This window comes from Lolium rigidum, chromosome 1 (genome assembly GCF_022539505.1).
Source record: "Lolium rigidum isolate FL_2022 chromosome 1, APGP_CSIRO_Lrig_0.1, whole genome shotgun sequence".
Taxonomy (NCBI): domain Eukaryota; kingdom Viridiplantae; phylum Streptophyta; class Magnoliopsida; order Poales; family Poaceae; genus Lolium; species Lolium rigidum.
Window position 1 is genome coordinate 357633559 of NC_061508.1, and position 18128 is coordinate 357651686.

Sequence of the window (18128 nt, forward strand, 5' to 3'; positions counted from 1 at the left end):
ATTTTCTCCTCTATGCTTGGGGGACTAAAAATATCACAACCAGACTTCCCCAAGCTTAAATTCTTCCATAGCTTTAGCAATAATGGTGTTCAAAGAGTTCATGCTAATAACATTGCTACAACTATTTTGCAAACAAAGTTCCATGGGTTTTTTAATTTTCTCTTCAAACACATCATGTCCTAATTTAAGATAAAGTTCATAAAGATCTCTAATTTTTTTGTTGTTTTCCATTAAGCCTAACTAGTGAAAATAAAAACAAGTACAGGACTAGACATGATAACAAAATAAATTAAATGCAAGTAACTAATTTTTTTGTGTTTTTGATATAGAGAACAAGACAGTAAATAAAGTAAAGCTAGCAACTAATTTTTTTGTGTTTTGTTTAGGTGCAGCAAACAAAGTAGTAAATAAAATAAAGCAAGACAAAAACAAAGTAAAGAGATTGAGAAGTGGAGACTCCCCTTGCGGCGCGTCTTGATCTCCCGGCAACGGCGCCGAGAAAAAGAGCTTGATGGCGTGTAACTCACACGTTCGTTGGGAACCCCAAGAGAAAGGTATGATGCGCACGGTAGTAAGTTTTCCCTCGGAAAGAAACCAAGGTTTAATCGAACCGGTAGGAGCCAAGAAGCACGTTGAAGGTTGATGGTGGCGAAATGTGATGCGGCGCAACAACGGGGATTCCGGCGCCAACGTGGAATCTGCACAACAAAACCGAGTACTTTGCCCCAACGAAACGAGTGAGGTTGTCAATCTCACCGGTTTGCTGTAACAAAGGATTAAACGTATCGAGTGGAAGATGATTGTTTGCAAGAAAATAGTAAAACACAATTGCAGTACATTGTATGCTATGTAAAGAATAGGACCGGGGTCCACAGTTCACTAGAGGTGTCTCTCCCATAAGATAAAAGCATGTTGGGTGAATAAATTACAGTCGGGCAATTGACAAATAGAGAAAGGCATAACAATGCATGTACATGATATGATAAATATAGTGAGATTTAATTGGGTATTACGACAAAGTACATAGACCGCCATCCAACTGCATCTATGCCTAAAAAGTCCACCTTCAGGTTATCATCCGAACCCCATTCAGTATTAAGTTGCTAAGCAACGAGACAATTGCATTAAGTATGGTGTGTAATGTAATCGACAACTACATCCTTAGACATAGAATCAATGTTTTATCCCTAGTGGCAACGAGCACATCACAACCTTAGAACTTTACGTCCATCGTCCCGGGTGTCAATGAAGGCATGAACCCACTATCGAGCATAAATACTCCCTCTTGGAGTTAAGAGTAGAAACTTGGCCGAGCCTCTACTAATAACGGAGAGCATGCAAGATCATAAACAACACATAAACAATAGATTGATAATCACCATAACATAGTATTCTCTATCCATCGGATCCCGACAAACACAACATATAGTATTACATATAGATGATCTTGATCATGTTAGGCAGCTCACAAGATCCAACAATGAAGCACAACAAGGAGAAGACGACCATCTAGCTACTGCTATGGACCCATAGTCCAGGGGTGAACTACTCACTCATCACTCCGGAGGCGATCATGGCGATGAAGAGTCCTCCGGGAGATGAATCCCCTCTCCGGCGAGGTGCCGGAGGCGATCTCCTGAATCCCCGAGATGGGATTCGCGGCGGCGGCGTCTGCGGAAGGTTTTCCGTATCGTGGCTCTCGGTGCTGGGGTTTTCGCGACGGAGGCTTTAAGTAGGCGGAAGGGCAACGCGGGGGCCACACGAGGGCCCCACACCATAGGTCGGCGCGGCCGGGGCACTGGGCCGCGCCGCCCTATGGTGACGGCCCCTCGTGGCCCCACTTCCTTCCCTCTTCGGTCTTCCGGAAGCTCCGTGCAAAAATAGGACCACGGGCGGTGATTTCGTCCAATTCGAGAATATTTCCTTACTAGGATTTCTGAAACCAAAAACAGCAGAAAACGACAAGCGGCTCTTCGGCATCTTGTTAATAGGTTAGTTCCAGAAAATGCATAAATATGACATATAATGTGCATAAAACATGTAGGTATCATCAATAAAGTAGCATGGAACATAAGAAATTATCGATACATTGGAGACGTATCAATGACCCACACTTATATAAAGAAGGAGTGGATGGTATTATGCGAAGATGTGTTCCTGAATATGAACAACAGGAGATATTGAGTAAATGTCATGGTAGTGTTTATGGAGGACATCATGTTGGAGATAGAACCGCGCAAAAGGTTCTGCAATCAGGTTTTTATTGGCCAACACTTTTCAAAGATGCAAGGAAGTTTATCTTATCTTGTGATGAATGTCAAAGAGTTGGTAATATCTCTAGACGCAATGAAATGCCTATGAATTATACTCTTGTTATTGAATCATTCGATTGTTGGGGATTCGACTTCATGGGTCCTTTCCCTTCTTCAGAAGGTAACACTCATATACTTGTCGCTGTTGATTATGTTACTAAATGGGTAGAAGCTATACCTACAAAAAGTGCTGATGGTGAGACCTCTTTAAAAATGCTTTTAGATATTATTTTTCCTAGATTTGGAGTACCTAGATATATTATGACTGATGGAGGTTCTCATTTTATTCATGGAGGTTTTAGAAAAACTCTTGCTAAGTATGGTATTAATCATAGAATTGCTTACGCTTATCACCCTCAAACTAGTGGTCAAGTAGAATTATCAAATAGAGAGATTAAATCTATTTTGGGAAAGACTGTTAATAAATCTAGAAAGAATTGGGCTAGCAAATTGAAGGAAGCACTTTGGGCTTATAGAACTGCTTATAAAATCCTATGGGAATGTCACCTTATAAAATGGTGTATGGAAAAGCTTGTCATTTACCTCTAGAACTAGAGCACAAAGCTTATTGGGCTGTTAGAGAACTAAATAAAGATCCGAAACTAGCCGGTAATAAGAGGTTGCTGCAATTAAGTTCTCTAGATGAATGGAGAAGTGAAGCTTATGAAAATGCTAAACTCTTTAAAGAAAAAGTTAAGAAATGGCATGATAGAAGGATTATCAAAATAGAGTTTAATATTGGGGATAAAGTCCTATTGTATCGGTCTCGTCCCAGATTCTTTGCAGGGAAATTACTCTCGAAGTGGGAAGGACCATATGTTGTTGAGGAGGTGTATCGTTCAGGAGCAATTAAAATTAGCTCTCTCCAAGGCAATGCCACACAAGTGGTGAATGGACAAAGACTCAAGCATTATATCTCGGGTGATTCTTATAATGTTGATGTTGATATTATTCAAGTGGAAACACCGGAGGCTTTCATCAAAGGACAAATTGACAGTCCGCCGAACTCGACTTTGAATAGGTAACGGTACGAGGTAATAAAAAGTCCGCGTTTAGCTTTCCGAATAATATTTCTGCTGTTTTTGGAAAATATGAAAAATTACGGGATCGAAACGGAGTGGAGGAGACGCACGAGGGCGTGCCCCCATAGGCCGGCGCGGGCCCCAGCCTGGCCGCGCCGACCTATGTGGACACCGCCTCGTTGTCCCTTTTCCACTCGTTTTCGGCCTGGAACCTTCCTTTTATCGTAAAAATATTTGCTATATAATCCCCCGGACCCCTGGAGGTCCGTATATCGTTTTCTCGTCGTGTTTTGTTTCGAGCTGTTTTCTGCCAGATTTGTTTTGGTCTAGAAGCACCATGGTCTCCAACAACAAGGACAAGGGACCTTTGAAGGAAGATATTCAAGACCCGGAACTGAAGGAAGAAGACGCAAGTGAGGATGAGGAAGAAGTGGAGGAAGCTCCGCGAGTACACCAGCGTGTGATACGTCTCCAACGTATCGATAATTTCTTATGTTCCATGCCACTTTATTGATGATACCTACATGTTTTATGCACATTATATGTCATATTTATGCATTTTCTGGAACTAACTTATTAACGAGATGCCGAAGAGCCGATTGCTTGTTTTCTGCTGTTTTTGGTTTCGAAATCCTAGTAAGGAAATATTCTCGGAATTGGACGAAATCTTCGCCCGGGGTCCTATTTTTGCACGGAGCTTCCGGAAGACCGAAGAGATAACGAAGTGGGGCGACGAGGCGCTGCCACCATAGGGCCGCGCGGCCGGAGGGGGCCCGCGCCGCCCTATGGTGTGGGCCCCTCGTCGGCCCCACGACCTACCCTTCCGCCTACAAATAGCCTCCGTCGCGAAACCCCCGATGCCGAGAGCCACGATACGGAAAACCTTCCGGAGACGCCGCCGCCGCGAATCCCATCTCGGGGGATTCGGGAGATCGCCTCCGGCACCTGCCGGAAAGGGGATTCATCTCCCGGAGGACTCTTCATCGCCATGATCGCCTCCGGAGTGATGAGTGAGTAGTTCACCCCTGGACCATGGGTCCATAGCGGTAGCTAGATGGTCGTCTTCTCCTTGTTGTGCTTCATTGTTGGATCTTGTGAGCTGCCTAACATGATCAAGATCATCTATCCGTAATACTATATGTTGTGTTTGTCGGGATCCGATGGATAGAGAATACTATGTTATGGTGATTATCAATCTATTGTTTATGTGTTGTTTATGATCTTGCATGCTCTCCGTTATTAGTAGAGGCTCCGGCCAAGTTTGTACTCTTAACTCCAAGAGGGAGTATTTATGCTCGATAGTGGGTTCATGCCTTCATTGACACACGGGACGATGACGAGAAAGTTCTAAGGTTGTGATGTGTTGTTGCCACTAGGGATAAAACATTGATTCTATGTCTAAGGATGTTGTTGTCGATTACATTACGCACCATACTTAATGCAATTGTCCGTTGCTTAGCAACTTAATGCTGAATGGGGTTCGGATGAGAACCCGAAGGTGGACTTTTTAGGCATAGATGCAGTTGGATGGCGGTCTATGTACTTTTTCGTAATGCCCAATTAAATCTCACTATATTTATCATATCATGTACATGCATTGTTATGCCCTTCTCTATTTGTCAATTGCCCGACTGTAATTTGTTCACCCAACATGCTTTTATCTTATGGGAGAGACACCTCTAGTGAATCTGTGGACCCCGGTCCTATTCTTTACATAGCATACAATCTACTGCAATTGTGTTTTACTTGTTTTCTTGCAAACAATCATCTTCCACTCGATACGTTTAATCCTTTGTTACAGCAAGCCGGTGAGATTGACAACCTCACTCGTTTCGTTGGGGCAAAGTACTTTGGTTTTGTTGTGCGAGATTCCACGTTGGCGCCGGAATCCCTGTTGTTGCGCCGCATCACATTTCGCCACCATCAACCTTCAACGTGCTTCTTGACTCCTACTGGTCCGATTAAACCTTGGTTTCTTACCGAGGGAAACTTGCCACTGTGCGCATCATACCTTCCTCTTGGGGTTCCCAACGGACGTGTACATCTACGCGCATCAAGCAAATTTCTGGCGTCGTTGCCGGGGAGATCAAGACACGCTGCAAGGGGAGTCTCCACTTCTCAATCTCTTTACTTTGTTTTTATCTTGCTTTATTTTATTTACTACTTTGTTTGCTGCACCTAAACAAAACACACAAAAATTAGTTGCTAGTTTTACTTTATTTACTGTCTTGCTCTCTATATCAAAAACACAAAAAAAATTAGTTACTCGTCTTTACTTTATTTGCCTAGTTTACTTTTTGCTTATTTCATCATGCTTAATCCCAAGTTTACTTTGGAAGAGATACCGGTAGGACGAGGGTGTATCATTGGAAGAGATAATATAGAAGAATTTTTCACCTATGTTAGTATGGATGAAGATTTTAAAGATATACCATTATTAAAAACTGCCCCTACTTATGAAAGTACTTGCTGCCTGTTTAATACACATGTTGGAAACTAGATTTGTTAATCTCAATCCCATAATACAACATATGTTTCTTACACTTACGGATATAGAGATGGGAGAAAAGAGAAATTTTGTTTTAAAAGTCCTTGCTAGAGAATTTGAAGATATAGCTAAAGAAGCTAGAAAAGTTTTTATCAAGCATAAGAGGCTTGGTTTCTTTCCTGATTTTAAACAAATACTTGAAAAGATGGATATGGATAGAATTAAGTATACTAGTAATGTTAATGATGGTAGGGAAATTAAAGCGCCAATACCTAGTAAGCTACTAGGGATGCATGAAGCTCTGGAAAATAATTATGCTTGGCTTGTTCCTGAAAATTTGTTTGATGAGAATAGTAAGCCTAGGAGTAATGAGAAAGGAGTTACTTATATAGACCAGATACAATGCATTGTTGAGAAAGCTCCCAACTCTCAAGGTAATAATGTTGATGCTTCTACTCTTGATGTTACTTGATTTGCACTTTCGCGCCTAAGCTGAAAGGCGTTAAAGAAAAGCGCTTATGGGAGACAACCCATGTTTTTACTACAGCACTTTGTTTTATATTTGAGTCTTGGAAGTTGTTTACAACTGTAGCAACCTCTCCTTATCATGTTTTTGTGCCAAGTAAAGTTTCTATGTTATAGTTGATGTTATATTTGGGATCGCTGCGCAGAAACAACATTGCTGTCTGTCACGAATCTGGGCACAGGCCTCTGTAGAAAATTCGAAAAAATCTGCCAATTTACGAGCGTGATCCTCAGATATGTACGCAACTTTCATTAGTTTTGAGTTTTTCCATTTGAGCAAGTCTGGTGCCATTTTAAAATTCGTCTTCACGGACTGTTCTGTTTTTGACAGATTCTGCCTTTTATTTCGCATTGCCTCTTTTGCTATGTTGGATTCATTTCTTTGATCCATTAATGTCCAGTAGCTTTATGCAATGTCCAGAAGTGTAAAGAATGATTGTGTCACCTCTGAATGTGTGAATTATTAATTGTGCACTAACCCTCTAATGAGTTTGCTTGAAGTTTGGTGTGAAGGAAGTTTTCAAGGGTCAAGAGAGGAGAATGATATACTATGATCAAGAGGAGTGAAAGCTCTAAGCTTGGGGATGCCCCCGTGGTTCACCCCTGCATATTTTAAGAAGACTCAAGCGTCTAAGCTTGGGGATGCCCAAGGCATCCCCTTCTTCATCGACAACATCATCAGGTTCCTCCCGTGAAACTATATTTTTATTCAGTCACATCTTGTGTTCTTTACTTGGAGCGTCGGTTTGTTTTTGTTTTTGTTTTGTTTGAATAAAATGGATCCTAGCATTCACTTTGTGGGAGAGAGACACGCTCCGCTGTTGCATATGGACAAATATGTCCTTAGGCTTTACTCATAATGTTCAAGGCGAAGTTTCTTCTTCGTTAAATTGTTATATGGTTGGAATTGGAAAATGCTACATGTAGTAATTCTAAAATGTCTTGGATAATGTGACACTTGGCAATTGTTGTGCTCATGTTTAAGCTCTTGCATCATATACTTTGCACCCATTAATGAAGAAATACATAGAGCTTGCTAAAATTTGATTTGCATATTTGGTCTCTCTAAGGTCTAGATAATATCTAGTATTGAGTTTTGAACAACAAGGAAGACGGTGTAGAGTCTTATAATGTTTACAATATGTTTTTTATGTGAGTTTTGCTGCACCGGTTCATCCTTGAGTTTGCTTCAAATAACCTTGCTAGCCTAAACCTTGTATCGAGAGGGAATACTTCTCATGCATCCAAAATCCTTGAGCCAACTACTATGCCATTTGTGTCCACCATGCCTACCTACTACATGGTATTTCTCCGCCATTCCAAAGTAAATTGCTTGAGTGCTACCTTTAAAATTCCATCATTCACCTTTGCAATATATAGCTCATGGGACAAAATAGCCTTAAAAACTATCGTAGTATTGAATATGTACTTATGCACTTTATCTTTTATTAAGTTGCTTGTTGTGCGATAACCATGCTTCAGGTGAACGCCATCAACTATTGTTGAATATCATGTGAGTTGCTATGCATGTCCGTCTTGTCCGAAGGATCTATCATTTTAGTGATTGGAGCATGCAAAATTGTTAGAGAAGAACATTGGGCCGCTAACTAAAGCCATGAATCATGGTTGAAGTTTCAGTTTTGGACATATATCCTCAATCTCATATGAGAACAATAATCATTGCTACATGCTTATGCATTTAAGAGGAGTCCATTATCTGTTGTCCATGTTGTCCCGGTATGGATGTCTAAGTTGAGAATAATCAAAAGCGAGAAATCCAAAATGCGAGCATTCTCCTTAGACCTTTGTACGAGCGGCATGGAGGTACCCCTTTGTGACACTTGGTTGAAACATGGCATGCAAAGATCCGGTAGTCCAAGCTAAGTAGGACGAGGTGCGGACACTATTAGTATACTATGCATGAGGCTTGCAACTTGTAAGATATAATTTACATAACTCATATGCTTTATTACTACCGTTGACAAAATTGTTTCATGTTTTCAAAATAAAAGCTCTAGCACAAATACAGCAATCGATGCTTTCCTCTTTGAAGGACCATTCTTTTACTTTTATTGTTGAGTCGGTTTACCTATCTCCCTCCACCTTAAGAAGCAAACACTTGTGTGAACTGTGCATTGATTCCTACATACTTGCATATTGCACTTGTTATATTACTTTATGTTGACAATATCCATGAGATATACATGTTATAAGTTGAAAGCAACCGCTGAAACTTAATCTTCCTTTGTGTTGCTTCAATACCTTTACTTTGATTTATTGCTTTATGAGTTAACTCTTATGCAAGACTTATTGATGCTTGTCTTGAAGTACTATTCATGAAAAGTCTTTGCTATATGATTCAGTTGTTTACTCATGTCATTACTTTTGTTTTGATCGCTGCATTCATTACATATGTTTACAAATAGTATGAACAAGATTATAATGGCATGTCACTTCAGAAATTATCTTTGTTATCGTTTTACCTGCTCGGGACGAGCAGAACTAAGCTTGGGGATGCTGATACGTCTCCAACGTATCGATAATTTCTTATGTTCCATGCCACTTTATTGATGATACCTACATGTTTTATGCACATTATATGTCATATTTATGCATTTTCCGGAACTAACTTATTAACGAGATGCCGAAGAGCCGATTCTTTGTTTTCTCGCTGTTTTTGGTTTCAGAAATCCTAGTAAGGAAATATTCTCGGAATTGGACGAAATCTTCGCCCGGGGTCCTATTTTTGCACGGAGCTTCCAGAAGACCGAAGAGATAACGAAGTGGGGCGACGAGGCGCCGCCACCATAGGGCCGCGCGGCCAGAGGGGGCCCGCGCCGCCCTATGGTGTGGGCCCCTCGTCAGCCCCCCTGACCTACCCTTCCGCCTACAAATAGCCTCCGTCGCGAAACCCCCGATGCCGAGAGCCACGATACGGAAAACCTTCCGGAGACGCCGCCGCCGCGAATCCCATCTCGGGGGATTCAGGAGATCGCCTCCGGCACCCTGCCGGAGAGGGATTCATCTCCCGGAGGACTCTTCATCGCCATGATCGCCTCCGGAGTGATGAGTGAGTAGTTCACCCCTGGACCATGGGTCCATAGCAGTAGCTAGATGGTCGTCTTCTCCTTGTTGTGCTTCATTGTTGGATCTTGTGAGCTGCCTAACATGATCAAGATCATCTATCTGTAATACTATATGTTGTGTTTGTCGGGATCCGATGGATAGAGAATACTATGTTATGGTGATTATCAATCTATTGTTTATGTGTTGTTTATGATCTTGCATGCTCTCCGTTATTAGTAGAGGCTCGGCCAAGTTTGTACTCTTAACTCCAAGAGGGAGTATTTATGCTCGATAGTGGGTTCATGCCTTCATTGACACTGGGACAGTGACGATGAAAGTTCTAAGGTTGTGATGTGCTGTTGCCACTAGGGATAAAACATTGATTCTATGTCTAAGGATGTAGTTGTCGATTACATTACGCACCATACTTAATGCAATTGTCTCGTTGCTTAGCAACTTAATACTGAATGGGGTTCGGATGATAACCTCGAAGGTGGACTTTTTAGGCATAGATGCAGTTGGATGGCGGTCTATGTACTTTGTCGTAATTCCCAATTAAATCTCACTATATTTATCATATCATGTACATGCATTGTTATGCCCTTCTCTATTTGTCAATTGCCCGACTGTAATTTGTTCACCCAACATGCTTTTATCTTATGGGAGAGACACCTCTAGTGAACTGTGGACCCCGGTCCTATTCTTTACATAGCATACAATCTATCGCAATTGTGTTTTACTCGTTTTCTTGCAAACAATCATCTTCCACTCGATACGTTTAATCCTTTGTTACAGCAAGCCGGTGAGATTGACAACCTCACTCGTTTCGTTGGGGCAAAGTACTTTGGTTTTGTTGTGCGAGATTCCACGTTGGCGCCGGAATCCTCGTTGTTGCGCCGCATCACATTTCGCCACCATCAACCTTCAACGTGCTTCTTGACTCCTACTGGTCCGATTAAACCTTGGTTTCTTACTGAGGGAAACTTGCCACTGTGCGCATCATACCTTCCTCTTGGGGTTCCCAACGGACGTGTACATCTACGCGCATCAGCGTGCCACCGTTGCAAGTATTGGCGTGATATCAAATCCATCCAACACCAAGAGGAGTGCACGAATCGCTACCGGAGGAGCGGTTCCACGTCATTACTTGGCTCCAAGGACATCTTCTCCGGGCAATTACAGCCCTTTCCGCAACTTAATCTACGATCGTCAAACTGAAAGAACCCCCAAGGTAGTGTTGCCAAGTGGTTGGGATATAGATCGTTCTAACATTGCAGGAGAGATGAAATCTGAAGCTGAAGGATGGGGAAACAACTCTAGGAGTTGGGATTCACCACCTGACATGATTATGAGCCGCGTTGAGCACAACTCGGAACTGATTCGCAACCTCACCTATGAGATTGAAGATTTAAAGGAGCTTGTTAAGAAGCTTGTCGAGAAGAATCCATCACCATCACCACCGAAGGAGTAATTCATCATCGGTATTGGCATCCCCTTGGTTTGTTCCAAGCTTGGGGAGTGCCGCGGTATCACATCATCACTACCTTTATCTTTTACTATCAAGTAGTGTCATATCATGAGTAGGGAAGTTATTATATGGAATAGTATGCAATGTGGAAGTATCTCTCTTAGTTGGTTATCTATGTATCCGTTGGTGTGAGTTATCGTTATGGAATATTAATGAGAAGTCTTATCATTTACTTTTTGCACACCTTATTTTAGTTTGCAATCTCCATCATATGATTACTCTTGACATGAGTATTGATATCACTTTGGGAGCATCAAGTAAATCTATTTGGTTTTGGCAAACTTAGCATTGGTCAATAGCAACAACATCTTGATGTTTAATAGAAGAGAGAAATACACTTAGATATATTACTCTATTATCTCTATGCTAATGAGTTTAGTATTCTGAAGTAAAATTGCTTGTGCTTATGAGAAAGATGCATGATTGTTCTATCATATGTATATTAGTTTGTTTCCCTCAACCTTTATGCTTGCTATCAAACCTTGCTAGCCAAAGACCTGTATCGAGAGGGAATGCTTCTCATACATCCATAACCTTAGTCCAAACCTATGCCATTTGTGTCCACCATACCTACCTACTACATGGTATTTTCTGCCATTCCAAGTAAATACTTCATGTGCTACCTTTAAATAATTCAAACTATTACTCCTTATTTGTGTCAATGTTTTATAGCTCATGAGGAAGTATGTGGTGTTTTATCTTTCAATCTTGTTGGGCGGACTTTCACCAATGGACTAGTGGCACATCCGCTTATCCAATAATTTTGCAATAAGAGCTGGCAACGGGGTTCCCAGCCCCAATTAATAACTTTCATTAATAATTCTCTTCACATGTTTTGCCCCGATTTATCGGTAAGCAACTTAATTTTGCAATAGACACTCCTCCATGGTATGTGAATGTTGGAAGGCACCCGAGGATTCGGTTAGCCATGGATTGAGAAAGCCAAGGTTGGGGGAGTGTCATCCTTAATAAAACTAAAATACATGTGTAAACAAAAGAGAAGGGGATGATCTACCTTGCCTGGTAGAGATGCCGTCCCTCATGGGAGCCGCTCTTGGAAGGTTCGTTTGGCAAGGGGGTTAGAGTGCCCGCTACCATTCGTTGACAACAACAAACACCGCTCAAAATCTTACTTTTATGCTCTTTATATGATTTCAAAACTTGAAAAGCTCTAGCACATGATTTAATCCCTGCTTCCCTCTGCGAAGGGCCTATCTTTTACTTTTATGTTGAGTCAGTAAACCTATTTCCCTCTATCTCAAGCAAGCAATTGAGTTGTTGTGAACCAACCATTTATGCTATGATTCAGTTAATCATGTCTTTTATACTTTCTTGTTTAGTACAAATTTTATCTGAATGAATATGACTTTGAAGTTATCAATGATTATGAGGAGATTGTTATGATTGAATATGAAAGCCCAGCTATAAATTCTAATATTAAAGCTTTGCTTAGAAGTACAATCCGTTAGTAGTTCTCTGACCAAGAACAAAGTTTGCTATCACCAACTATGATTTCTTATGCACCTCTACTTGTGATTTCTCTTTACTTATTTCAAGATGAGTTATATGAGGAAGTTGTTTACTAGAATGTCTTGTGTGAATGAATATGATGCTTCTTGTCCGTATTTTATTTATCGACTCTTCACTCCATAAACATGTGGTCTTGTTTATCGAGCTCAGTTTCGTTTGGGGACAAGCGAGGTCTAAGCTTGGGGGAGTTGATACGTCCAATTTGCATCACTATTTTGTATCATAATTTGCTGTTATTCATTGATATATTTTATATTGGGACACAATACTTATGTTATTTCATCTATTTTGCATGTTTCATCATTATTGGAGGATCAAGCGCCGGAGCCAGGATTCTGCTGGAAAAAGCACCGTCAGAATGCAATATTTCGGAAGATCAATCGTGGAAGGAAATTATACCAAAAATCCTATTTTTCCAGATGACGAAGGAAGCCAGAAGGGGGAGCAGAGAGGGCTCAAGGTGGGGCCAGACCACAGGCCGGCGCGGCCCATGGCCTGGCCGCGCCACCTTGTGGTGTGGGGGCCCCACAGCCCCTTTCGCCTCCTTTTCTTCGCGTACTCCTTCGTCCCGAAAACCTAAGCCACAGAGGGTACCTCACGGAGAGTTACGGCCGCCTCGCGGGGCGGAGAACACCGGAGAGAAAAGAGCTCTCCGGCGGGCGAGGAATCCGCCGGGGAAATTCCCTCCCGGAGGGGAAATCGACGCCGTCGCCATCGTCATCGAGCTGGACATCATCTCCATCATCATCATCATCATCATCTCCACCATCTACACCGCCATCACCACCGCTGCACCTCGTCACCGCTGTAACGATTTGGGTTGAATCTTGATTGTTTGATAGGGGAAACTCTCCCGGTGTTCATCTCTACTTGTTATTGATGCTATTGAGTGAAACCATTGAGCCAAGGTTTATGTTCAGATTGTTATTCATCATCATATCACCTCTGATTGTATTCCATATGATGTCTCGTGAGTAGTTCGTTTAGTTCTTGAGGACATGGGTGAAGTCTAAATGCTAGTAGTGAATTATGGTTGAGTAATATTCAATGTTATGATATTTAAGTTGTGGTGTCATTCTTCTAGTGGTGTCGTGTGAACGTCGACTACACGATACTTCACCATTTATGGGCCTAGGGGAGTGCATCTTGTATTCGGTTGCTAATTGCGGGGTTGCCGGAGTGACGTAAACCTGAGCCCCGTTAGTATATCGATGCAAGAGGGATCGCAGGATCTCGGAGTTTAAGGTTGTGGTTAGATTTATCTTAATTACTTTCTTGTAGTTGCGGATGCTTGCAAGGGGTATAATCACAAGTATGTATTAGTCCTAGGAAGGGCGGTGCATTAGCATAGGTTCACCCACACAACACTTATCAAAACAATGAAGATTATTTAGCCACATGAAGCGAAAGCACTAGACTAAAATCCCTGTGTGTCCTCAAGAACGTTTGGTCGTTATAAGTAAACAAACCGGCTTGTCCTTTGTGCTAAAAAGGATTGGGCCACTCGCTGCAATTATTTCTCTCGCATTTTACTTACTCGTACTTTATTCATCTGTTACATCAAAACCCCTTGAATACTTGTCTGTGAGCATTTACAGTGAATCCTTCATCGAAACTACTTGTCAACACCTTCTGCTCCTCGTTGGGATCGACATTCTTACTTATCGAAGATACTACGATACACCCCCTATACTTGTGGGTCATCAGTCTTCCGGGAAAAATAAGATGCTGGGTCTTCGTTTCGTCGAATTCCGAGAATATTGCCCGAACAGCCTTTCTGGAACCAAAAACAACAGAAAACAACAGAATCGGCACTGTGGCATCTTGTTAATAGGTTAGTTCCGGAAAACGCATAAAAACATTATAAAGTGTGAGCAAAACATGTAGGTATTGTCATAAAACAAGCATGGAACATCAGAAATTATGGATACGTTGGAGACGTATCAGCATCCCCAAGCTTAGTTCCTACTCGTCCTCGAGTAGGTAAACGATAAAAAAAAAGAATAATTTCTGAAGTGACATGCTACCAACATAATCTTAATCATACTATTGCAAAGCATATGAGATGAACGAAGTGACTCAAGGCAATGATCTATATTTGCTAACAAATAGATAACATATAGCAAAATTTTTCATGAATAGTACTTTCAAGACAAGCATCAAAAGTTTTGCATAAGAGTTAACTCATAAAGCAATAAATTCAAAGTAAAGGCATCGAAGCAACACAAAGGAAGATATAAGTTTCAGCAGTTGCTTTCAACTTTCAACATGCAAATCTCATGGATAATTGTCAACACAAAGTAATATGATGAATGCAAATAAGCAAGTATGTAAAAATCAATGCACAGTTGACACAAGTGTTTGCTTCTAAGATGGAAGGAAGTAGGTAAACTGACTCAACATAAAAGTAAAAGAATGGCCCTTCGCAGAGGGAAGCAGGGATAAAATCATGTGCTAGAGCTTTTCAAGTTTTGAAATCATATAGAGAGCATAAAAGTAAAGTTTTGAGAGGTGTTTGTTGTTGTCAACGAATGGTAATGGGTACTCTAACTACCTTATCAACCAGACTTTCAAGAGCGTCTCCCATGAAGGACGTTATCTCTACCAGCAAGGTAGATCATCCCTCTTCTCTTTTGTTTACACATGTACTTTAGTTTTATTTATTAGATGACACTCCCCCAACCTTTTGCTTACACAAGCCATGGCTAACCGAATCCTCGGGTGCCTTCCAACATTCACATACCATGGAGGAGTGTCTATTTGCAAAATTAAGTTGCTTACTGATAGATCAGGGCAAAACATGTGAAGAGAATTATTAATGAAGGTTATTAATTGGGGCTGGGAACCCCATTGCCAGCTCTTTTTGCAAAATTATTGGATAAGCGGATGAAGCCACTAGTCCATTATGAAAGTCTGTCAGAAGTAAATGACAAGATCGAAAGATAAAACACCACATACTTCATCATGAGCTATAAAACATTGACACAAATAAGAGATGATAGCTTTTGAATTGTTTAAAGGTAGCACATGAAGTATTTACTTGGAATGGCAGGAAATACCACATAGTAGGTAGATATGATGGACACAAATGGCATAGGTTTTTGGCTCAAGGTTTTGGATGCACGAGAAGCATTCCCTCTCAGTACAAGGCTTTGGGCTAGCAAGGTTGTTTCAAGCAAACACAAGTATGAACCGGTACAGCAAAACTTACATAAGAACAAATTGCAAGCATTATAAAACTCTACATTTTCTTCCTTGTTGCTCAAACACTTTTACCAGAAAATATCTAGACCTTAGAGAGACCAATCATGCAAACCAATTTTCAACAAGCTCTACGATATTTATCCACTAATAGGTTTAAACTACATGATGCAAGAGCATGATCTACTTGAGAGCTCAAAACAATTGCCAAGTATCAAATCATCCAAGACAATATGAAGCATTTTCTGTTTCCAACCAAATAACAATATGTGCAGCGGTTTTCAACTCCGCCATGAACATTAAAATAAAGCTAAGAACACCATTGTTCATATGAAAAAGCGGAGCGTGTCTCTCTCCCACACAAGGATTGCTAGGATCCGAATTTATTCAAACACAAACAAAAATAAAGACGCTCCAAGTAAAGCACATATGATGTGACCGAATAAAAATATAGTTTCAATAGAAGAAACCTGATAAGTTGATGAAGAAGGGGATGCCTTGGGCATCCCCAAGCTTAGACGCTTGAGTCTCCTTGAAATATGCAGGGATGAACCACGGGGGCATCCCCAAGCATAGACTTTTCACTCTTCTTGATCATATATCATCCTCCTCTCTTGACCCTTGAAAACTTCCTTCACACCAAACTTCTCATAAACTTCATTAGAGGGGTTAGTACTCAAAAAACTTTAATCCACCTTGGTCCTGTAGTGACACATTGCAAGAACTCAATAAAACATTAGCTACAACTCTCCACGTCTAGAAAGCCTCACTTAAAGTCCACAAGAGACAATGAAAAAAACAGAGACAGAATCTGCCAAAACAGAACAGCCAGTAAACACGAATTTTAACGATGTACTTCCGTTGCTCAAATCAGAAAACTCAAAACTAATGAAAGTTGCGTACATATCTGAGGATCACGCACGTAAATTGGCAGATTTTTCTGAGTTTCCTACAGAGAAATCTGCCTAGATTCGTGACAGATAGAAATCTGTTTCTGCGCAGAAATCCAAATCTAGCATCAACTTTACCATAGAGACTTTATTTGGCACAAAAACATGATAAGGAGAGGTTGCTACAGTAGTAAACAACTTCCAAGACTCAAATATAAAACAAAAGTGCTGTAGTAAAATAAACACATGGGTTATCTCCCAAGAAGTTCTTTCTTTATAGCCATTAAGATGGGCTCAGTAATTTTAATGATACTCTCGCAAGAATTAAGAGTTGAAGCAAAAGAGAGCATCAAGAAGAAAATTCAAAACACATTTAAGCCTAATCCACTTCCTATGAAAAGGAATCTTGTACACAAATAGATTCATGAAGAACAAAGTGGCAAGCATAGGAAGATAAAACAAGAGTAACTTCAAAAGTTTCAGCATATAGAGAGGTGTTTTAGTACCATGAAAATTTCTACAACCATATTTTCCTCTCTCATAATAATTTTCAGTAGCTTCATGGATAAACTCAACAACATAACTATCACATAAAGCATGCTTTTCATGATTCACAAACACATAATTTTTATCAAGCTCAGCAATAATAGGATTAAAACTTTCAAACCCACTTTTATCAATAATATAATAAGATGATTGATCAATCTCAAAAGATATGGGACTCATAGATAAAGTCAAGAACTCTCCAATCCCATTTTCATTAGTAGTACAATTAATATTATCAAGTAACATAGGACCATCATCAAGAGATTTATCATAAACATTTGCCAAACAAAACTCTTTAGTACCATGCATTTCGACATCAGGCATAAACAAAGCATTATCATAAAATTTATCAAAGTAGCATGGATTATCATAGATAACAGTAGCATAATTATTCTCACAAGTTTTACTTATAGGGAATATTTCAAGAGCATCCACAGGAACATAACATTCATCCTCTTTTGGTAAGCATGGAGGACAATTAAATAGTGTAAGAGATAAAGAGTTGCTCTCATTAGAAGGTTGGCATGGGTAGCTAATCCATTCTTCCTCCTTTTGTTCATCACTCTCCTCTTCTTTTTCATCCAATGAGCTTTCAGGTTCATCAATTTCCTCCTCTTTTTCATCCAATGAGCTTTCAGGTTCATCAATTTCTTCTTCCACAGTTCCTGCAAATTGTGAGTGCATTCTTGTGCATTAATGAGTCTCTCTTTATAATCAATGATATAAGGATTATCACTGTAGCTTTCTACGCAAAAATTAAGGATAGAAGAGACATAATCTTTAAGGTCCTTACAAACAGCACAAGTTTCATAATTTTTAGACATGAATGCCTTAGAAGCTCCCATAAATAAGACAAATTGTTCTACCTCTTCGAACCCAAAATGAATATAGCTATTCCAATTATAGTTCATAATTAAAACTTCTTTACTAAAGCAACATTGAAATTTCAGATGTTTAGTATCCTGTTCAGAGCAACAGTTTATATCATGGCGTTTAAGCAAGATTTTAGCAATTGTATTT